The sequence below is a fragment of the Callithrix jacchus genome, chromosome 17, assembly GCF_049354715.1.
Source record: "Callithrix jacchus isolate 240 chromosome 17, calJac240_pri, whole genome shotgun sequence".
In the NCBI taxonomy this organism is placed as follows: domain Eukaryota; kingdom Metazoa; phylum Chordata; class Mammalia; order Primates; family Cebidae; genus Callithrix; species Callithrix jacchus.
The window spans coordinates 75049368-75073464 of NC_133518.1; the positions used below are offsets into that span (position 1 = coordinate 75049368).

Below are 24097 nucleotides of genomic sequence, written 5' to 3' on the forward strand. Positions count from 1 at the left end.
AATCACCACTAAAGAACTTACCCATGTAACCAAAAACCATCTGTACCCCAAAAACTACCGAAATAATTTTTTTTTTTTTGAGACAGAGTCTCGCTCTTTCTTGCCCAGGCCGGAATGCAGTGGCATAATCTTGGCTCAGTGCAATTTTACCTGCTAGGTTCAAGTGATTCTCCTGTCTCAGTCTCCCGAGTAGCTGGGACTACAGGCATGTGCCACCATACCTGGCTAATTTGTATTTTTAGGAGAAATGGGGTTTCACCACGTTGGCCAGGCTGGTCTCCAACTCCTGACCTCAGGTGATCCACCTGCCTCAGCCTTCCAAAGTGCTGGCATTACAGGCATTAGCCACCATGACAGACTGAAATTTTTAAAACATTCTTTTTAAATGGTAATGATGTATACAAATATTAGCCACCTACTTAAAAAAAAGCAACATGCAACACAATGTTCCTTTTCAGACTAGAGTTGACAATTTAGCGAATGCATTGCGGTATCATCCAGTATTTATCTGTCAGCCAGCTTTCCAAGGACACACTGAAAAACATTTCACAGAAGCAAAAGACAAAAATGTAAGCATTTTCTAATTCCAGACACATAAAAATAATCAGAGAATAAAAATAGATTTGGCTGGAAGTATGTCAATAGTTTACCAGTGGTTTTGTTAGGAGGTTAGGATTATGGATACATTTTTTTCTTAATTCTCTAAAATTTCAATAGCATTGAGGAAAAAGAGATATTTTCTTTTTTTTGAGACAGAGTCTTGCTCTGTGGCCCAGGCTGGAGTGCAGTGGCACGATCTCGGCTCACTGCAATCTCTGCCAGGTTCAAGTGATTCTCCTGCCTCAGCCTCCCAAGTAGCTGGGACTACAGGTGCACACCACCACGCCCAGCTAATTTTTGAATTTTTAGTAGAGACAGGGTTCACCACGTTGGCAAGGATGCTCTCAATCTCTTGACCTCATCAGCCATCAGGCTTGGCCTCCCAAAGTGCTAGGATTACAGGCATGCGCCACCACACCTGACGAGATGCATTTTTTAAAAACTAAAACCAGGCATGGTGGCTCACGTCTAATAATCCCAGCACTTTCGGAGGCTGAGTCAGGAGAATTGCTTGAGCCCAAGAGTTTTAGACCAGCCTAGGCAACATGGCAAAACCCTGCCTCTACAAAAATTTTGTATAAATTAGCCAGCCATGGTGGCACACCCTTGTAGTTCCTGCTACTTGAGAGGCTGAGGTGCAAGAACTGACTGAGCCTGGGAGGTTGAGACTGCAGTGAGTCATGATTACTGCACCCCAGCCTGGGTGACAGAGACCCTATCTCAAAAAACAAATAAATAAAAATAAAAAACATTCCAATCCAAGGCTCAAAAAATAAACTAGCCCCCAACTGGATTACATGAAATTAAGCATAACATGCTATACTACTGAGAGGCTCATCTGAAAGCACTGCAGATAGCATTCTTTTGAATGTGCTTCTTTCTTTTCTTTCTCCTCTACCCCCATAATCATTTTTCTTTCTTTCTCACTTAATATCGCCTGTGCCTTAGACCTGCCAGAGTACTACTGGATCAGAGATTTATGTAAAAATTATTCGTTCTTAAAATTACTTCCAAACAAAATGGTTTCAACAGCTCCAGAACAGGCAGCCCTGAGAAAGAGATGACAGTAAAAAGCAGCACAGGATAAGCAGGAAATAGCTATCTTCCTTATCCTTCTTGTAATAACTGCAGAAAGCACCTAGGTGTTTATATGACTGACTGGCCAGTTCCTGTCACCTTTTTCAGTTGCACACGATGCAGATCAAAGACTACTTAGTTCAAAGGATAACCTAGTACTTTTAAAAGAATTGTATTATTTGTACCCTGTAGCCAGGTATCCTTACCAATATTAGAAAAATGACCAGTCTGGGCAACATGGTAAAACACTGTCTCTACAAAAAATTAAAATAATTATCCAGACATGTTGGCACACACCTGTAGTCCCAGCTACTTGGGAGGCTGAGGTGGGAGGACTGTGTGAGCCCAGGGAGGTCAAGGTTATGGTGGGCCGTGATAGAGACACTGCACTCCAGCCTGGGTAACAGAGGGAGACTCTGTCTCTAAAAAGAAAAGGGAAAAAAAGAAGAAAAAATTACAAGTTTTTCCGTTCTCATGCAATCTATTTTCTAGTAACTCCATGTCCTTCGGTATCAGTGATGAAGGAAACCTTGAAAGAAGTAAGATTCCTAACATAGCCAATGGAAAACTTTTCAACAAAATGACCAATATGAGAATGTAGACTCAAAGGAAACCTTAAATAGCTTATTTTGTTTCTGATCCTAAAGGACTTGCAGTACATTTCTATCCCAAGGTTTCCTCGAGAACACTTTTCTTCAGGAGCACTTCTTCCAGTGTTTCCTGGGTGGTGTTAAACAACTTCAAGAGCTAAAGCTTTTCATCAACTGATAAGAACAAAATTGCCTGTATTTTTGTCAAGTCCTTTACCCACACAGTGACAAGCTGATTTTCCCCAGATGGTTTTGTCATGAAGTATTTGTCTACTTAAGGAAAAGAAGGAAAGTATCTTCAGGATCTTGTGGAATATAAAACTTCAAAACAGACAGATATTTCACTAAGGCTTTCTCTTCTTCAATGAGCTTCTCATATAATACACGTCTGAAAGAATAGGCATTTTGCCACAGTAAAAGTGGCACTTCAATCATGATACTGTCCAGTTCTTAAGAACAGAATGTAACATCAGTATGTCACATTCTAAATATAGAATACTTAGAAAGTTCTGTGCCTAATATGGATCCTGATATAGTTCTTTTATATCTAAGTACTGCATCATGGAGAATTCAAAATATTGTCCTAGTAAGTCTTTGCATCACAGCTGCCATTACAGTGAACACTAGTCTGCATAAGAAAACATTTCATAGTTATGCATAAACAAATCCCAGTATGTGGAAGGGTCTCTGAACTAAAGACTTAGTGTGACTGCAGTTGTTAGCACTGGACAAAACTTACAATGAGAAGATCCAAGTTCAGCTGACCGCACTACCACTTGCTGTGTTACCCTTCCCGCTTTCTAGGCCTGCATCTCCTCAGCCAGCAGTTTCGTCTCTCTAACATGGTTAATGTAAGGCTCAAATGAATTTTTTTTAAATGCAAGCATTCAATAAACTAGAAATCCCTTCATAAATATTTAAAGCATTTTGAATTAACTACCTGTTTTGCATATTTAGCTTGTGAATTTGACAAAAAAAGCAATCCTGGCCTTTATGATTTCATACTTTTAACTAAACAAAAATATCAAGTTACTTCCTCCAGCATGCACTGTGTAATAGCACTAAACCAAGTTAAGAGTTTCTGCTAAAGTACAGAACAATTTGGAAAAAATAAATGCCTTGACTATAATCATTTTGCTGTCTAGCACATGCAGATAATAAAAACAAAAAAGGAGACATTTTTAAGGTACTTTGTGTTATTCAAAGTTTATTTTTGAAACTCCAAATGAATACCTAAGTTTTGGGATGGTAGCCTTCTAATGGTTGTACTAGTTCTCTTAGTAAAACACAAGTGACTTGAAAGGAAACAGAAGACAGAGATCATTAAATGGTATATTTTAAATCTTTGCATATTGTTCAATGTAAATTTTACCACAAAAGAAAAAAGTCCTCTACACAAATATTAAACTCCAGCCAATCATGTGCATGCTAAAATACTTAGGGTTGAAGTGTACTGAGATCTGCTACTTTAAACTGCAACAACAGCAGCAAAAGATAAAATGATGGAATCCAGATGGTAGGTACATGAGTGTTCACAGCACAACTCTTTCGGTTTTTCTGCATGTTTAAAAAACACTTTTTTGAGACAGGGTCTTCCACTTTGTCTCCCAGGCTGGAATGCAATGGCGTGATCTTGGCTCACTGCAACCTCTGCCTCCTGGGCTCAAGTGATTCTCCTGAGCCTCAGCCTCCCAAGTACCTGGGAATACAGATGTGCACCACTGTGATTGGCTAATTTTTGTATTTTTGGTAGGTGCAGGGTTTCACCATGTTAGTCAGGCTCATCTTGACTGCTGGGCTCAAGCGAGCCACCTGCCTCAGTCTTCCAAAGTGCTAGGATAATAGACAAGAGCTGCCACCACACCCAGGCTATGTTTAAAATGTTTTATCATCAGCCAAGCACAGTGGCTCACACCTGTAATCCCAGTACTCTGGGAGGCTGAGGCAAGCAGATCGCTTGAGCCCAGGAATTTGAGACCAGCCTGGAAAGTAAAGTGAAACCCTGTCTCTAAAAAAAATTTTTTTTAATTTTTTATAATAAAATGTTGGGGAAAGAAGTAACTGCTTAAGAAGTGTGGATGACTAGGTGAAAAAAGGCAAGGGGATTAGAAATTGCAATTAAAAATCTTGAGTGAAAAAGAAAAGGAAGGCAGAGGTAATCACAGTACTGAAGAATGCCAATAGTTATAAACACATTAAAAATAAAGATTATGGCCAGGCTGCAGTGTGCCTTGATCACACCACTGCACTCCAACCTGGGCAAAAGAGCAAGACTATGTCTCTAAAAAAAAAAAAGAAAAAAGAAAACAGGAAAAAGACTAGAAGTACTAGAAAGAACAATATAAACCCAGGTAGCAAAGAAAGAAGATCAAACAAAATATAAGAAAAATGGGAACACATGTAAGAAGGATATGATATTTCAATATTTTTAAAATGCAATTAATATGAAGGAGGCTCTAAAATTAGAAAATTTTCATAAAATAAAACCTATCACATACCTTTAGTTTTTCCCTTTCAACAAATATATACCAAGAATTTACAAGGTACTATTTATATAGCACTGTCATTGCCTTGTAAGTAGGCAAAATAGAACACTGGGAAAATAAAAGTGGTAAAGAGACCAGAGTACTTCTACTATCTCTACATGTATTTCCTGGATGGTGTTCTCTGAAGCACAAAATGTTTGTTTTGAAGAAGTCCAATTTAACCTTTTCTTTCTCTTGTTGCTTCTTTTGATGTCATATCCAAGAAACCTACCCCAAGGCCATGAAGACTTATTTTTATATTTTCTTCTAAGCATTTTACAGTTTTACCTATTATACTTAGGTCTAGGATCCATTTTCAGTTCATGTTCATATATGGTGTGAGACAGGGATCCAACTTCACATTTTTGCACAAGGATACCTATTTGTCCCAGCACCATTTGTTGAAAAGACCACACTCTCCCACTAAATTATCTTGTCACCCTTGTCAAAAATCAACTGACCACAAAAGTAAGCGTTAACTTTCTGGGCACTTCATTGAGCTAAATGTCTATCCTATGCCAGTATTACATCATCTTGATTAACATGGCTTTGTAGTAAATTTTTAAATTGGGAAAACTGAGTCCTCCAAATTTTTTGTTCTTCCTTTAACACTGTTTGGCTATTCTGGGCCCCTTGCATTCCTATATAAATTTTAGAATGAGTTTGCCACTTTCTTTATTTTTTATTTTTTTGACACAGAATCTTGCTGTTGGCCAGGCTGGAGTGCAGTGGCGTGATATCGGCTCACTGCAACCTCCTTCTCCTGGGCTCTAGTAATTCTCCTGCCTCAGCCTCCTGAGTACCTAAGATTACAGGCATGTGCTACCATGCCTGGCTAATTTTTAGTAGAGATGGGGTTTCACCATGTTGGCCAGGCTATTCTCAAACTCCTGACATCAGGTGATCCACCTGCCTCTGCCTCCCAAAGTGCTGAGATTACAGGTGTGAGCCACTGCACCTGGCCTGAGTTGAAAGGGAAAGGGAAAGGGAAAGGGAAAGGAAAGGAAAGGAAAAGGAAAAGGAAAAGGAAAGGAAAGGAAAAAGAAAGAAAAAAAGAAAAAGTGTGGGGGGGAACAGCAGCTGAGGTTTTGATATAAAAATTAGCCAGGTGTAGTGGCTCACACCTGTAGTCCCACCAACTATTTGCAGGGCTGAGGCAGGAGGATTGCTTGAGCCCAATGAATAAGCCCTAGGCCAAAAAAAAAAAAAAAAAGAGAGAGAGAGAGAGAGATCACTTAAAAGTCTTTATATGAAGTAGTTAGACCTCCAGGTCCCCTTTCCATTGGTATCCTGGGAAACAGGAGATGAAGCACAGATAGGCTACTATCTCAGCTTCAATTTTATCTCCTAATCCTCAAGACACCAGAAGTTCTAGAAGACAAAAGGGACTCTGGGGAAGGGTAGGGTGAGCAATGGGAATAGGGATGAAGTAGGAAGTATGGGCTTAGGTGAAAGCCTGCATTTTGAAATGTGGGACTGCTTCAGCCCCCTTTAAATCACCCACCCTGCTCCCAAAATATAAACTCCTCTTCAAGGGAGGTCAAAATTGACCAACTCCACCTATTCTCAAATAAAGAAGTATATGAAAACCCACTAACTCAAAAGAATAACTTAGTGAAAATAAACTATGCAGGGAGAAGAAAACTTCAAAAATATCCATCACTAGTATCTTCATAAAATGAAGGCAAATTATAGCTATGAAACAAGAACCAGAGGCTATTAAAAAATTCAGAGAGTAAGGACAGGCATGGTGGCTCATGCCTGTAATCCCAGCACTTTGGGAGGCCGAGGCGGATGGATCACGAGGTCAAGAGATCTAGACCATCCTGGTCAACATGGTGAAATCCCATCTCTACTCAAAATACAAAAAAAAAAAAATTAGCTGGGCATGGTGGCGCGCGCCTGTAATCCCAGCTACTTGGGAGGCTGAGGAAAAAGAATTGCCTGAACCCAGGAGGTGGAGGTTGCGGTGAGCCAAGATCGCGCCATTGCACTCCAGCCTGGGTAACAAGAGCGAAACTCCATCTCAAAAAAAAAAAAAAAATTATATATATATATAAAATTAGCTGGATGTGGTGGCACATGCCTGTAATTCCAGCTACTCAGGAGGCTGAGGCCAGAGAATCGCTTGAACCCGGGAGGCAGAGGTTGCAGTGAGCCGAGATCACGCCACTGCACTCACGCCTGGGCAATGGGAATGCAACTCCATCTTAAAAAAAAAATTCAGAGAATAAATACAAGATCTTGGAAATTAAAATATAATAGTAGAAATTAGAAACACAATAGAAATCAGCAATTCTACCCTTAGGTATATACTCAAGAGAACTGAAAACTTATATCCACACAAAAACTTTTAACTGAATGTTCACAGCAGCATTATTCCAAATAGCCAAAAGTGAAAACAATCCCAATGTCCATCAACTGATGAATCGATAAGCAAATGTGGCATTTCCATACAATGGAGTATCATCCAGCCATGAAAGAAATATATTGGGCCTGGCATGATAGCTCATGCCTATAATGGCAGCACTTTGGGACACCACGGAAAGCGGATCATTTGAGGACAAGGGTTTGAGACCAGCATGGCCAACATGGTGAAATCCTGTCTCTACTAAACAAACAAAATAGCTGGGCGTAGTGGCATACACCTGTAATTCCAGCTACTCGGGAGGCTGAGGCATGAGAATTGCTAGAACCTAAGAGGTGGAGGTTACAGTGAGCCAAGATCGCACCACTGCAGTCTGGCCTGGGTGACAGAGCAAGCCTCTGTCTCAGAAAAAAAAAAAAAAAAGGAATAAAGTATTGACCCATGCTACAACAAGGGTGAATCCTAAAAACATGAGCAGACACAAAGACTATACGCTGAATAATTTCATTTATGTAAAATGCGCAGAACAGGTAAATCCATAGGGACAGAGAGTATAATAGATTCGTGCTTTCCACAAAGTCTAGGGGAAAGAGGAAATGGAGAGTGACTGCTATGGTATGGTTTCTCTGTGGGAGTCATGAAAACCTTCTGGAATTAGTGCTGATGACTGCACAACTGTGTGACTACACTAAAAAACCACTGAAAAGGTCACGACTTTAAAGGGCTAAATTTTACGATACATGAATAGTACCTCAATAAAAAAAATTAGTCTTAAAAAACTCAGGTTGGGAAATAAAGTTCAGGAAGTCTTACAGAAAACAGAAAAAAAAAAAAAAAAAAGACAGAGAGGCAGAAAATAAGAAAGAAAAATATATAGGGTTAAAGTATCAGTCCAGAGGGACCAACGTTCAAATAACTAAAGAAAGAGAAAACAGGCTGGATGTGGTGTTCATGCCTGTAATCCCAACATTTTGGAAGGCCGAGGCAGGCGGATCTCTCGAGCTCAGAAGTTGGAGCCTGGGCAACATGGCAAAACCTTGCCTCTACCAAAAAATCCAAGTATTAGCTGGGCATGACGGCACACACCTATAGTCCCAGCTACTTGTGGGGGCTGAGGTTGTAAGTCATGTTCACACCACTGTACTCCAGCCTGGGTGATAAAGCGAGACCCCACCTCAAAAAACAAAAACAGAGAGAGAGAGAAAGAGAAAACAAAAATAAATTATTAATAAAATAACTTCCCAGAAGTTAAGGACATGAGTTGCCAGACTGAAAGGGCTCAGTATGTTCAACAAGTCCTGCGTTCACACCAACGTATATCTTATTAATTTTAAACAATGAGAACAAAGATGATTTTACAAGCCTCCAGAGGTGAGAAAGTCAGGCCCACATATAAAGGATTTAGGATGGCTTCAAGACATTCAGAAGTAATTCTGGAAACAAGAAGATGGCAGTGATGCCTTCAAACTCCTGAAGGAAAATTGTAGACAATCTATAGGCAGCCTGTATCAGTCAGATCACTCTCTTCTCATACTTAATTATTAAAGACATTTTCACACATGAAAGGTCTCAAACATTTACCTCTTCTACATTCGTTGTCAATAAGTTAGTAGAAGAGAGGCTGAATCAAGTAAAAGTGAAAAACCAACAGAGAGGGAAACTTAGTATACAGGAAATAAATCAAACACAGAAGAGGGGCAAAAGGGTAACTCTGGAAGAATAATAGGTGTCTCAGAAAAAAAGCTACAGATTGGAGCAATATGATTCAAGAGACATAATGAACGACTGTCATTACCAAAATCCCCACAGCCCTTGGTACACATCCATTTAACATAAGATGTGCCTAGTCCAGGTTTTCACTGGAATTTAGTTTGTTTTGACCCGGTATGGATAAAGTTCCTGGTGCCCAGATGAGCTAAAGACTTATTTCACAGCACAGAAGTATTTTGCTTTTCCTTATTCCTAAGAGCTAGAGCATGATGAGCTTAGCTTAGAAGCAAAACCACATAGAGCAATCTACCCTCCCAATCACGTTTCTTCTAGATATTTACTGTAGTATCTTGTAAACACTTTAGTTGTGCCAGGTTCCCTGACTGTGGTAGCCTGTGTTTCTCCAGACTCAATAACAAATGTTCCCAATGACTCATCCAGAAAGGATCAAGGAAGACTCTTCAGCTTACCTTCTGGCAGCCTTTGTCTAATAACAGCAACATGCACCTTTCCTTTCATAGCCTCAGTTGATGCTTGCTATTCAATTTTCCAAAACAAAACGATATACTTCTTAGGGATACACACTACGGCAGAGATTGGCTTAATTGTTCACTAAGGCATTTTCTCTTTCCTTCCTTGCAGTTAAGTGTAGCCATCTGACTCAGTTCTAGCCAGTGGAATGTGGACAAAACTGATGTATACCACATCCTGGCCTGGCCCATCAAGCTTTCCATGCACTCTACCACAGTGTCTCTCTTTGCCCTTGCATCTGCCAGCCAGACACAGGAAACTCCAAGTCTCTGAGGCCCCAGGGGGTGGTAGAATCACTAGTGGAAAGCAGCCTGAGTCCCTCCATGACTCTGTGGAACAGACTACCACTCTGTCACTGCTTTTCAACTCATAGCAAAGATGTGAGAAATGTTGTGTTAAAAATCACTGAGATTTGGTAATTATTCATTAAAGTAGATTAGCGTATCCTGACTGACAGACTCAGAGAGGTAGTAGAGCTTTTCAGTTTTTCAAAATTAAACATTTTGGCTAAAAATACATGTATGAAGATGGAAGATGTTGCAGGCTTGAGCAGAGAATGGTCCCAAGAGAATGACTAATGTGTTAAATAAATATGTTATTTCTTGAACTAGGTAGTAGGACCACAGGTGTTCATTCATGTATTCTTCTTCCTAAAACTGTATTTTTGTTTTCTATTTCTCTATAGTTCACAACTATTTTTTTTGCCCAAAATAGTTTTATAACTTATAAATTAATTTACATTATAAGCTAAGATAGACAGATAGATAGACAGATACTCTTGAAAAATCTGTTACAGCATTTGAAGAGAAAGCAACAGGGAAACAGAAAATTATGCAAATGTAAAAAGCAAATTTTAACTCCCTGAAAAAACAAAGTTAAACAAGAAAGGAAACCAGCATGATATACTACATGGCTGACCAGTAAGCAATATTTATTTCATTATAAAGAAAACATCAACTATTGATTTTAAATTTCAAAACTGGAATGCTGCAGAGAGGGAAAGTGGGATGAAATAGTGAAGAAATACAAAATAACAATAAAACCACCCACCATCTGAAGATACTCCTATTCTAATAAAGTTGTTTTTTAAACAAAAATTGTTTTACATGGCCGGGTATGGTGGCTCATGTCTGTAATCCCAGCACTTTGGAAGGTAAGACAGGCGGATCACCTGAGGTCAGGAGTTTGAGACCAGCCTGGCCAACACAGTGAAACCCCATCACTACTAAAAATACAAAAATTAGCTGGCGTGGTAACAGGTGCTTGTAATCTCAGCAACTTGGGAAGCTGAGGCGGGAAAATTGCTTGAATCAGGGAGGCGGAAGTTGCAGTGAGCCAGGATCATGCCACTGCATGCCAGCCTGGACAACTGGGTAAGACTCAGTCTCAAAAAAAAAAAAAAAAAAAAGTTTCTGAAATATACTATCTTGTAACCAGTTTGGTAGACAAACTCTAAGATGGTTCCCCACCCTAATCCTCCTTCCTAGTGTTCACACCTTTGTGTCATTATTTCTCCATGAATGTGGGTGGGTCCTGTGACTTACTTCTAGCCAACAGAATATGGCAAAGGTTATATAGGATGTTATTCCCATAACTATGTTACATTATATAAGACGGTCCTGCTAACAGACTTACTCTAGAGGCTTTAGTCATTTAGACACAATACCATAGGGGACGTGTCATACTGAGAAATATGGGGCCAGAAACAACTACAGGTTCCCTCTAGGAGCTCAGAACAACCTTTAGAAACCAAAGTTGCCTTGAGATGACCAACTGACCTCTCAAGAATAAGAAGCCTCAGTGCTAAAACCAAAAGGAAATTAATTTTGGCAACAACCTAAGTGGGTCTAGAATTGAGTTTTTCACCACTGAAGTCTGCAGGTGAGAACTCAGCCCAATCAACACCTTAATTTGCCTCAACACTTTGACAATGGATGCTAAATAGAGGACCCACACTCTGTTTGAGACTCCTACCCCAGAGAAACTGGGAGATAATAAAATGAATGTTATTTTAAGCTGTTCAGTTTGTGTAATTAGTGGCATGGCTTAGAAAACTAACAGGCTAACTTTTAAAACTTTGGATAAACCAAATTCAGCAAAGCTTCAGGATACAAAATCAACATTTTACAAAGTTGCATTTCTATATGCTAAAAATGAACACTCTACAAAGTAGAATAAAAAACAATTCCTTTTTTTTTTTTTTTTTTTTTTTTGAGACAGAGTTTTCGCTCGTTACCCAGACTGGAGTGCAATGGAGCGATCTCGGCTCACTGCAACCTCCGCCTCCTGGGTTCAGGCCATTCTCCTGCCTCAGCCTCCTGAGTAGCTGGGATTACAGGCACGTGCCACCATGCCCAGCTAATTTTTTGTATTTTTAGTAGAGACGGGGTTTCACCTTGTTGACCAGGATGGTCTCGATCTCTTGACCTCGTGATCCACCCGCCTCGGCCTCCCAAAGTGCTGGGATTACTGGCGTGAGCCACTGTGCCTGGCCAACAATTCCATTTTTAATAGCTATCAAAAAGAATAAATTACTTACAAATAAACTTAACTAAGGAGACAAAAGACTTATAAACTGAAAACTATAAATCATTGTTAAAAATTAAGGAGCCATAAATAAATGGAAATACATCCCCTTCTCATGGATTAGAAGACATAATACTGTTAAAATAATACTACCCAAAGCAATCTACGCATTCAATGCATTCCCAGTCAAAATCCCAATTTTTTTGCAGAAGTGAAAAAAAAACCCCACACTAAAATTAAAATTCATATAGACTTTCAAAGGAATCCAAATAGCCAAAACAATCTAGAAAAAGTTGGAAGATTCACACTTCCTGATGTGAAAACTTACTACAAAACTACAATAATCAAAACAGTGTGTTACTAGAATAAAGACAGATATATAGACCAACAGAATATAATACGGAGCCCAGAAATAAATATATGTATAGTCAAATGATTTTTGATGAAGTTGCCAGTCAATGGAGACTGGACAGTCATTTCAACAGATGGTGCTAGGAAAACTATCCACATTCAAAAGAATGAAACTGGAACTTTACCTTACACTAAGGGTCCCCAACCCACAGGCCATGGACTGGTGGCAGTTAGGAACCAGGCCACAGAACACGTGGTGAGCAGTGGGCAAGCGAGCGTTACCACCTGTGCTCCGTCTCCTGTCAGATCAGCTCTCAGAGGAGCACGAATCCTATTGTGAACTGTGCATGAAAGCAGTCTAGGATGCATGTTCTTTATGCGAATCTAATGCCTGATGATCATCCGAAGTGGAATGGTTTCTTTTCTTTTTTATTCCCCAAAACTATCCCTCTACCCACCCCACTCCTGTCCATGGAAAAATTGCTTTCCACAAAACTGGTCCCTGGTGCCAAAAAGGTTGGGGACCACTGCCTTACACCATACAGAAATCTAGTTAACTCAAATTGGATCAAAGACCTAAACAAATGAGCAAAAACCATAAAACTTGTAGGAGAAAATATATGGGAAAAACTTCATGATACTGGATTTGGCAATGATATCTAGGACATACTAAAAGCACAAGCAACAAAAGAAAAGGTAAGCTGGATTTTATCAAAATTTAAAACTTTGTTTTGTGTTGTGGCTCACATCTGTACTCCCACCACTTTGGGAGGCTGAAGTAGGAAAATCACTTAAGGTCAGGAGTTCAAGACCAACCTGGCTAACATAGTGAGACCCCATCTCTATTAAAAATAAAAACTGGGCCAGGCATGGTGGCTCAAGCCTGTAATCCCAGCACTTTGGGAGGCCGAGGCGGGCAGATCATGAGGTCAAGAGATTGAGACCATCCTGGCTAACCTGGTGAAACCCCATGTCTACTAAAAATACAAAAAAATTTAGCTGGGTGTGGTGCCATGTACCTGTAGTCCCAGCTACCCGGAGGCTGAGGCAGGAGAACTGAGTGAACCCGGGAGAAAGAAGTTGCAGTGAGCCGAGATCGTGCCACTGCACTCCAGCCTGGTGTCTGGCGACAGAGTGAGACTCTGTCTAAAAAAAAAAAAGAAGAATTAAAAAATAAATAAATAAAAATAAAAACTGGGCTGGGTGTAGTGGTTCACGCCTGTAATTCCAGAACTTTGGGAAGCCCAGGCAGGGGGATCAAGGTCAGGAATTCAAGGCCAGCCTGGCCAACATTTAGTAACCCGGCTCTACTAAAAATACAAAAATTAACCAGGCATGGTGGTGCACACCTGTAATCCCAGCTACTCAGAAGGCTGAGGCAGAGAATAGCTTGAACATGAAGGCAGAGGTTGTAGTAAGCCAAGACTGTGCAACTGCAATCCAGCCTGGGACAGAGCGAGACTCCATCTCAAAAAAACATAAAATAAAAACTATGTACCTTAGAGCACACTATAAAAAAGTAAAAAGACAACCCATGGAATAAAAAAAATTTGCAAATCACATAGCTGATAAAGGGTTGATAAAAAGAATTCCTACGACCCAGCAACAACAAAAAGCCAATTAAAAAGATAAATAAAAGACAGAAGTAGACATTTCTCCAAAGAAGACGCACAAATGGTCACATGAAACGATGCTTAGCCGAGCATGTGGGCTCAACGTACGTAATCCCACCACTTTGGGAGGCTGAGGCAAGAGGATTGCTTGATCCCAGGAGTTGGACACCAGCCTGGACAATGTTGCTTGAACCCAGGAGTTGGATACCAGCCTAAGCAATGTATCTCTACAAAATATAAAAAAAGAGGCTGGTCGTGTAATCCCAGCACTTTGGGAGGCTGAAGTGGGCAGTTCATTTGAGGTCAGGAGTTTCAGACCAGCCTGACCAACATGGAAAAACCTGTCTCTACTAAAAATATAAGCCTGGCGAAGTGGCGCATGCCTGTAATCTCAGCTACTACAGAGACTGAGGCAAGAGAATCGCTTGAACCCAAGAGGTAGAGGTTGTGGTGAGCCGAGACTGCCCCACTGCACTCCAGCCTGGACAACAAAAGTGAAACTCCATCTCAAAAAAAAAGGGCCAGGTGCGGTAGCTCACGCCTGTAATCCAAGCACTTTGGAGGCCAAGGCAGGCAGATCACCTGAGGAGACCAGCCTGACCAACATGGTGAAATACCATCTTTAAAAAAAGAAAAAGAAAAAAGAAAATCAGCTGAACATGGTGGTACATGCCTATGGTTCTACTCGAGGGGCTGAGGTGAAAGGATCACTTTAGCCCAGGAGGTCGAGGCTGCAGTGATGCAGTGAGACAGTGATTGTGTCACTACACTCCAGCCTGAGTTCCAAAGCCAAAAAAAAAAGGGAGGGAGGGAGGGAAATAAAAGATGTGCAATATCACTCATCATCAGGGAAATACAAATCAAGACCACAGTGAGATACCACCCTATTAGAGATTGTATTTTAAAAATAATAGACTTTTGTTGTGTTAGAAAACAGGGCCAGGCACAATGGCTCACACCTGTAATCCCAGCACTTTGGGAAGCCAAGGCTGGTGGACTGCTTGAGCATAGGAGTTTGAGAACCTCCTTAGGACACATGGTGATACTTCATCTTTACAAAAACTACAAAAATTAGCCAGGCATGGTGGTGCACACCTGTACTCCCAGCTACTCAGGAGACTGAGGTGGGAAGGATTACTTGAGCCCAGGAGGTCAAGGCTATAGTGAGCTGTGATCAGGCCACTGCATTCCAGTCGTGGTGACAGAGTGAGACCCTGTCTCAAAATAAATAAAAATGAAACAATCAAAAAGAAAACAGAAAATAACAAGTGTTGGCAAGGATGTTGAGAAATTGGAACCACTGTGCATTGCTGGTGGTAATGTAGTATGGTGGTTCCTCAAAAAATTAAACATAGAATTACCAAATAAAATTTTGTAATTATCAAATTAGCAGCAATTCCATTTCTGGGTACATACACGAAAGAACTGAGTGGCACTTGAACCGATACTTGTATACTCATATTCATGGTGGCATTATTCCCAAGAGCAGAAAGAAGGAAACAACCCAACTACCAACAGATGATTAGACAATATGGTATAAACATCAAAGGAATATTATTCTGCTTTAAAAATAAATGAAATTCTGATACATGCTACAACGTGGATGAATCTTGAAGATATCATGCTAAGACAAATGAGACAGACACGGAAGACAAATATTACATGATTCCACTTATATGAGGTACCTAGAGTAGACAAATTCATAGAGTCAAAAAGTAGAACAATGGTTACCAAGGGCTACGAGCATGAGGTGTTATTGTTTAATGGGCAGAGCTTGTTTGGGATGGTGAAAAGGTTACGAAGATGGATAGAGGTGATAGTTACACAATAATGTAAAAGTACTTAATATCACCGAATTGTACACTGAAAAAGTGTTTAAATAATAAATGTTATGTTACGTATAGTCATGTGCTGCATAACGATGTTCCAGTCAACAATGGACTACACATTTGACAGTGGTCCCATGAGATTATAATGGAACTGTCCTATACAGGTGTACCCTTTTTAAGAGATGGCGTCTCACTGTGTTGCCCAGGCTGGTATGCCTTGGCTATTAACAGGTGTGCTCATAGCACACTACGGCCTAGAACTCCTGGTCTCAAGTGAGACCTCAGCCTCCTGAGTACCTGGGATTACAGGTGCACACCACCATGCCTGGCCTATTTTCTAACCTTTTATATAATATTTTAACTGTATCTTTTCTATGTTTAGATATACAGAAACTTACCATTGTGTTGTAATTGTCTACAGTTACAGTATTCAGTACAGTAACATGTGCACAGGTTTATGGCCTAGGAACCACAGACTATAACGTATAGTCTAGGTGTGTAGAGGCTACACTGTCCAGATTAGTGTAAATGCACTCTATGATGTCTGCACGAGAAAATTACCTAATGATACAGTTCCCAGCACATATCCCTGCCATTAAGCAACACATGACTGTATTTTACCATAATAAAAAACTTTTTTTTTTGAGATGCAATCTTGCTCTGCCGCTAGGCTGGAATGCAGTGGCACAATCTCAGCAACCTCCACCTCCCAGGTTCAAGCAATTCTCCTGCCTCAGCCTCCCAAGTAGCTGGGATTATGGGTGCTCACCACCACACCCAGCTAATTTTTGTATTTTTAGTAGAGGTTTCACCATGTTGGCAATAACAAATATTTTTTAAAAAGGTCAACAGAGTAAATTTTGTTATCTATATTTTACCACAATTTTAAAAACAAAACAAACCTTATTTGGATTGCAAAGGATGAATCTGGCAAGACAAAGAGAAAAATGCCCTCTCATTTCCTTGACTGTTCACCTAGACACAGCGTTATTTGTGACAAGGAAAAAAACATCTAATCTGAAGCTGAATTTGTTTCTATATTTAGTCTATAATCCTTGGGTCACCTGACTGGAACACTTACTTTTTAAAAAAACGACAACGCTGTATATTCAGTTTGCTCATGATTAAGCCATTTAACAGGGAAATACATATTTTAACATCCTAATCCTCTGCACACAGTACAGTATACTCTAACTTACAAAACAGAAAACCAAAAGATTGCTCCTAGCTGTTAATATATTTCTACTTAGGAAAGTGGGCATATAAGGAACAGCAACACGGTTAGAACCGTAACAAAAATTAATTTGCTTCCGTAAAGCAGTAAAGATAGCTGTTATACCAAAACTAGTTAGAAATGTGGTGTTCGTAATGAAAGAACATTAAGATATACAGGGTTCAAAATGAAAACAACGGAAAAAGATAATCCATGATTCTTTAACAAAGATTTTAATATTCCACTTGGGAGAAAGCATCCTGATACGTATTCCAAGGCTTTTCCCAGTTCTTTACCACTCTCTCTTTCTCTGCTGTTCTTTATTTATTTTCTTTTGCTTTTTTCTTTTTTTTCCCCCCCCCGGGGAGGAAAGGAAGGCTGAGGCAGAGAAGGGAAAATAAGATAATGGGAATAAACTGATAAGAAAAAACAAAAATACGAGTTTATTTTTTCTCCTCATACTGAATATACATCATCCTCATCATCATAAATGTGAACAACCCCAATTACTGAGGGCAAAGGAAAACTAAATTTCCTGCAGTCACAGCCTAATCTAAACAAAAAAGTGGGGGCCGGAGAGAACGAGCTGGGCTTGCAATTGTAAATTAGATTTGTATGCCAGATTCTCCAAATGATGTTGACTGTAATACAAAGCTACAGCTGAACATGGTGACATGAACCTTGGTCAAAGGGTGGAACACTAAGTTTTTATCACCTTTCTAGCCTAAGAAGTGACATCAGTTAAAGAACTTTAAACTCAAGTGTTTCGCTCACTAAGAATAAAAAACACCAAGGTTTTCGTAAGACACCACATAATACAAGGAGGTAACTATGCTAGGAGAGAGCACCTGGTAATAACCAAGAGTTTAAAGACGTGACTTCATGATACTCTATAACCACAGGAAAAACAGAATGACAACTTGGGAAGAAGTTAATGTATCTGAACTCAAAATCATCCTGTAAAATAGTCCATTATTCCAAGAGTCCTTTTGACCCTAATGGCAAGTATGAAGGGCTCTGAACTGGACTGCTATTTTACTGTGGGCCTCCATATGCCAGTAACAATAATGCCTTTTCCCTGTTGTAAAACATTTGACTGATTCTTGGCAAACACTCTCATATAACCAGAAGATAACATCAATGCTGGCACATTTTCTAAAAGCTTTCTTGTGGATTATTTTTCCAAAAACTTTCCTCCTGGCCAGGCGCAGTGGCTCATGCTTGTAATCTCAGCACTTTGGGAGGCCAAGGTGGGAGGACGACGTGAGCTCAGGAGTTTAAGACCAATGTGGGCAACATGGGGATACTCCATCTCTACAAAAAAGACAAAACTTGGGCCCTGTGTGGTAGTGCATACATATAGCTCCAGCTACTTGGCAGGCTGAGGTGGGAGAATTACCCGATCCCAGGAAGTCAAAAATTCAGTGAGCTGTGATCTACCACTACACTCCAGCCTTGGCATCAGAGTAAGACCTATCTCAAAAAAAAAAAAAAAAAAAAAAAACCTTCACTCCTTAGTTTTCCTCAATAAGAGGAAGAAGCAAGGCAGGGCGCAATGGCTCACGCCTGTAATCCCAACACTTTGGGAGGCCGAGGCGGGTGGATCACGAGGTCAAGAGATCGAGACCATCTTGGTCAACACGGTGAAACCCCGTCATTACTAAAAATACAAAAAAAATTAGCTGGGCATGGTGGCACGTGTCTGTAATCCCAGCTACTCAGGAGGCTGAGGCAGGAGAATTGCCTGAACCCAGGAGGCGGAGGTTGCGGTGAGCCGAGATTGTGCCATTGCACTCCAGCCTGGGTAACAAGAGCGAAACTCCGTCTAAAAAAAAAAGCAGGGGAGGAGGAGATGGCAGCAAAAAACTTGGATCACAGGATACACAGGCTAAGTAGATGTTCACCCCAAAACTTAGCCTTAATCTTCTGAATGCAAAATGCCCTTTATAACTCCCCCTTCTGTGGTTGCCACTGATCCTAAACCACAGGCCTTCCTGACGTGCAGAAGACCAGGCTAGATTATGGTTATGTGGTAGGTTCTGTCAGGCAAGCTTTGACAAGGTCTCAAAATAAACCCTGGGTACAAGCCAGGGAAGCTGCCACTCACAGGCTCTGACTACATCAAGCTGTAGTCCTTCAGCTTGTAATTTTTTTTCTCTTTGTCTCTCATTTCAAAAAGGAAAAGAATCCTGAACCTCCTCCTGGCCACAAGTAACCTGTATAACATCAAAACATAAAACTTAAGCCTCCTTTATTCTGTTCAGAAACACTTTGCAGAATAAAGATTGAATCTGTACCTACTTCCTGTCTTGAGAAAGTAATCCATCAATAGCACCCTGGTTTGCAAAAGGATTTTTGGATCTCAAACTCCACAGAGGGTTTATTTTATTACAAATAGAGTAGGAGGTGGAACATAAAAGAAGAGAGAAGGTAGATTATTTACTTCTTTCCTGACTAATAACATAGTAGCCAACTTATATGGGGCAGGAAGTTAAACTATACACAATGCTTTTAATTGATACTGGTCATAAAATTCTGAAACAATCAACCTACTATAAAACTATTACTAAATAGAAATGCTTTCTATATGACAGCACCAGTCTTCAAACCACAATAGTTCTACTTTTACCAGTACGAATAAAATTAACCACCTGACACTCAAATGTTTTTAAGTACCTTATAAAATACATTTGCAATATGTTTTAATGGAGAGATACGTAAAGAACACATAGTAATTAAGAGCTCCTTTCCCCTTCCACAAGCCCAAGAAATAAGTTAAATTCCATTATAAATAAAGTCCAATATAGGATTGAGAGCTTTTTATAGCTTCAGTCCCAATCTTAGTCACACTTTGAAAATACATTCTATATACATTATTAACTAGCGCAAAGACTTATATACAAATTGTTCATTATAGCAGTGTTTGTAGAAGGCTAAAACCAACCTAAATGTCTGTCAATAGAAAACGGTAAAATAAATAACGGAAAAAGAATAAATTATGGTTCATCTATACTAGGCAAGACTTGCAGTCTTTTAAAAAAAAAAGTGAGATAGAAATATGTGCTAAATATAGAAAGATCATCATATGGCAAAGAATGAAAGACACAGTATATTTCTCCTAAACATATGTGACTGTATATATGATAGAAATCTGAAAAGAGATACACAAGAAACCATTAACACTGGTTGCTTGGATTGGGGGTGGGGGCAAGGAAAGGGTGAGAGTTTGTGGTGGAAAGCAGATTTTCTTTTCATCATATACCACATTTTTAAATGTTTTATCAATTTTTAAAAGTCCCAAAAACATCTACTGACCCTATGAAGTAAGCATTCTCCTTCTATAATGCCATTTCTTCCCCTCCTTAATCATCTCTACTTTTATCTACTGTTCTCCCTACCACTATGCTAAAACAAATGGATACATATGTTCCCTATGAAATGGAATTATTTCTTGACCTCCCCATAGAAATAAACAATGGAACAAATAAAAAGGTATAGCATATGATCAACCCAGTTTTTAGCCCAGTGTTTGGCTCCTTTGAAGTCTAGAATAATTTATCATAAGCCAAAAAGTTCATAAGGTAAGTTTTGCTCAACTCCCTCCTTCTGAAGTTTTAAAAGTTGAGTTTTATTTATTTTTGAGACAGGTTAATTTTATTCGTACTGTCTCCCAGGCTGGAGTGCAGTGGTGCTTTCAGGGCTCACAGCAGCCTCAACTACCCAAGCTCAAGTGATCTTCCCACCTCAGCCTCACAAGCAGCTGGGACTGCAGGAGCAGACCACCAGCTAATTGTTTTTTGTAGAGACAAGGTCTCACTATGCTGCTCAGGCTGGTCTTGAACTCCTGAGCTCAAGCATTCCTTCTGCCTTGGCCTTCAAAAGTTGGGGTATAAATGATGATCATAGATTCTATTCTTTATTTGCAAACTGGATAAAGTAATACACTTTCCTGAGTAAGGGACCATCTCTCCATTTAGATTTTCCAGATAGAAAGCAACTACTTAAAAGTAAAAAGCTAACAAACAGCCTCTATTTTGCAGGTGCAATGGATAACGATCCTAAGATAAAGACAGAAGAATTTTCTTTTCTTTTGAATGATCCTCATCAACATTCCCAGGACACTGCAGGAATTATTTTTTTCTATATATGATCAACACTTCCTTCTCACACTAGGAACAGGGTAAACAATCCACAGAGTTCTGCAAGAAATTGTTCCCTCCCTCTTGCTAAATTAATTTCTAATAAAGACTTGCTTTTATTTTGAGAGGCAGAGACACTTTGCCAAATATATTCTCCACATCACCTTTCCCTTTCGTTATGGAGATACTTAAATCCTGACGTGGGAAGGTTTCCCTTGCATATTTACCTATAAAGACTGTCGGTTATGGTAATTTCCACAAGGGATTTTCCAAAAGGGAATCTCTGTTCACAGGGAACTGAAACTCTTAAGTCACTATTAGCTGGACAAAGGTCAAAAGCAACATTAGGAAACACTCTGAATATACTGGATAGTCAAAGTAAAAAAAGACAGCAAAATTTAGTGAAAGAAGTAAAGGAATTTAGTAAGCTGGATCGACAGGACCGACTTGGCATTACTTTATCACTAGCTAACGTTCTTTACAAAGGAAAATCAAGGTGAAAAGCAGGTGAACTCCAACAGAAGGAAAAGAAAAAACAAGGCTAAGGGTATCAAGATAATTCTCTGATTTCAACCTTATTTTACCTAACATTTTTTAAGTGAAAAATGATCAAATTACATTTCAGCAATAAAAAGTTATTTCTAGTTTAAAGTGAATTCATTCCAATCACAACTTCAATACACACTTTCTTCTAGAACAGAAGTCAAATAAGAACTCAGCATAGTTTCATTCTACATTTTAAAAGACAGAATCACAAAAATAGGTGATGCTTTCCACTCAAAATATGTTGCATTGTGCAAATTCTTTCAGCGAACATTTTCTTACCTTAGTGATGGTAGCTCTCCTTTCCACTGACATTTACTTCTAGACCCCTTCATTTATCTTCCCACATCTGGCAAAAAAAAAAAAAAAAAAAAAGTGGGAGGGGGCGGTAAAACCACAGCAATCACTTAAAAACTAATATACTATTCTAAACTCGAGCATTCTGCAAATACTTCAACTTTTATTTCATCACCATTCTTAATGATGATAAATATGAAGCAACAGACCTGACAAAACATAACACCACATTTCCTATAAAACGAGTAAAGAACACCAGCTCATTAGGCAGACACGAACTTAGCTTTTCTCTATTTCACTTTTTAGATTCATAGCAATGATTCCCAGAGTGAACTAACTTCGAAATGAATCACACTTTCCGAAATTCTTATTATACATGAGTGTAATACTAGGTCATTATCTCTGTATCTGTTAAACAGAGCATGATGTTGGTTAAACAGGGTTAGTACTGCGAGATATTCAAACCACAACAACCTTGGAGTCCCTGCCAACTAACTCTATTTGCAACACAGCATTCTCCAATAATTGCACTTTTTCACGCAGATTTATCCCCAAATTAAAATGTTATCTTGAAAAAACACTATTTTAAACACTGATTAAGAACTTATCCACCCATACCCTGCTCTCCCTCTCTCGTTTCATGGCTGCACCCACATTCTCCTCCCATTACGACAACATAAAAAAATTAAGAGCCACTATTATCCTTACGTATCATTTTTAGTCGGTCAACCCACTCTATATTTTTTTTTGTTTATAGTAGAAACGTGAATCATTAAATGGAAGCTCAAAGAAAACCAGCTCGTAACAGTTAAAGTTTAGGATGCAGTATTTATCTAGCTGGCCATCTCTCAGCAGCCTGTATTTGTATCTCCCACGGTAGAAAAAGTAAAGCAAACACTTGAACATTTTCCCTCTAAGAAAGAAAAAGTGGGTTTCCTTAGGTCCTCCTGCATCCTGCTGGTAACTCACTGGCAGGGCTGACTGGAGCTCCGTAACTTAACAATCTAGGTGTCAATAACGCCTCATAGTAGTCAAGTATTAACCCAGCAAGGGCCTGTTAAACCTGCGCTCCAACTAGGGTCAAGGAGGAAGGAGTAAAATTCCCCCAAAAACGTTACGCCCTACACCGTCCCAACACCGTTCCCTGGGGTGCTCGTCCGGGGACAGAACCGGAGTGTGGCGTCTGGGGAGGAAGAGAAGGGGCCTTGGGCACCCGAAACGGAGGGACAGCTGCCCAATTTGATTTCTCGGACAGTGGGACTAACACGTACCTTTCCCCAGCGCGGAGGAAGGGTGAGCGTTAGGAATCAGACTGGATGCCTGAGAACGCCGCAGGCAGGGGGCGACCCCAGCCCGGGAGCCCGCCGGGGGCCGGCCAGTCCCCAGGGAAGCCCGGCCCCCTAGCTGAGGCCAGAGGCGGCGCGGATCCCACGGGACTGCGGAGGCCGGGAAGGAGGCCCCTAACTCCCTGCTGCCCGCTCCCATCGGGCCGGCGGCAGGAGCGGCCCGTACCTGTGTTTGGGCGCCGGCTGTGACTGCGTCGCTGTCCGGGAAGGGCCGAAGCGCTGCTCGCCCGCCCGGCGCCCGTTGGGGCGAGGGGCGAAGGGCGCGGCTGGTCGACTCCCTGTCGGGTCCCTGGCAAGGCGGGCGGGGATGGGCGCGGCGGCTCTCGACTCCGGCAGCCGGCTAGTCGGTCACGCCGATGTGCCTTCGGCGCCGCGGCGGAGACAGCGGGAACCGGCCCCGGGAGGAGCCGCAGCCTGAGCGGCCGACTAAGGAGGCGAAGGATGGGCGGGGCCACAGGGTCGACGACCCGCTCACCCGGAAGCAGTTGTGGCCGCGACTGCCCAGGAGTGGCGCTACCGCGGGCAGGGCTCGTGCCCCGCTGGGCAAAGTACCCGGGGCTGTCACACGGCGAGCTGATCCCTGGGCCGCAGGGTGAAGTTCCCCAAGCGGCCGTGCTCGTGCCTCCCTGTTCCGCCATTGCGAGCCGGAGGGAGGGCGGCGAGGCGTGGCTGCCGGTAGGGCGGCGCCCGGCTGCCGGTGGGGCGGAGGCCTGAGGCGGCCTTGGCGGGGTGGCTTGTCTAGGTCCCACGGTTCCTGCGCTGTCTCTCCGAACCAGTACCGGTGCCAGTAATGTGAACTGATAAGTGTGCCGGTTTAAGGCTGCCCCTGCCCCGGTTGC

The 24097-nt window shown here is 41.0% G+C and overlaps 1 protein-coding gene across 50 annotated transcripts in view; it reads right to left on the reverse strand.

Annotated features, from left to right (window-relative positions):
- LRRFIP2 (LRR binding FLII interacting protein 2) overlaps positions 1-23711 on the reverse strand; it is a 120279-nt gene extending 96568 nt beyond the window's left edge. For 30 of the 50 annotated variants that reach the window (XM_008984031.5, XM_035278012.3, XM_035278009.3 and 27 more), the window contains exons 1-2: positions 23425-23711; positions 21898-21964 (exon numbers count right to left, since the gene is read on the reverse strand). The gene's annotated coding sequence lies outside the window, so the exon portion shown is untranslated. Of the gene's footprint in view, positions 1-419; positions 535-1974; positions 2100-21897; positions 21965-23183 lie in introns of those variants that run through there. The other 20 variants (XM_078354622.1, XM_078354612.1, XM_078354627.1 and 17 more) reach the window with 6 other exon arrangements.
- Between the last annotated feature and the right edge of the window lie 386 nt (positions 23712-24097).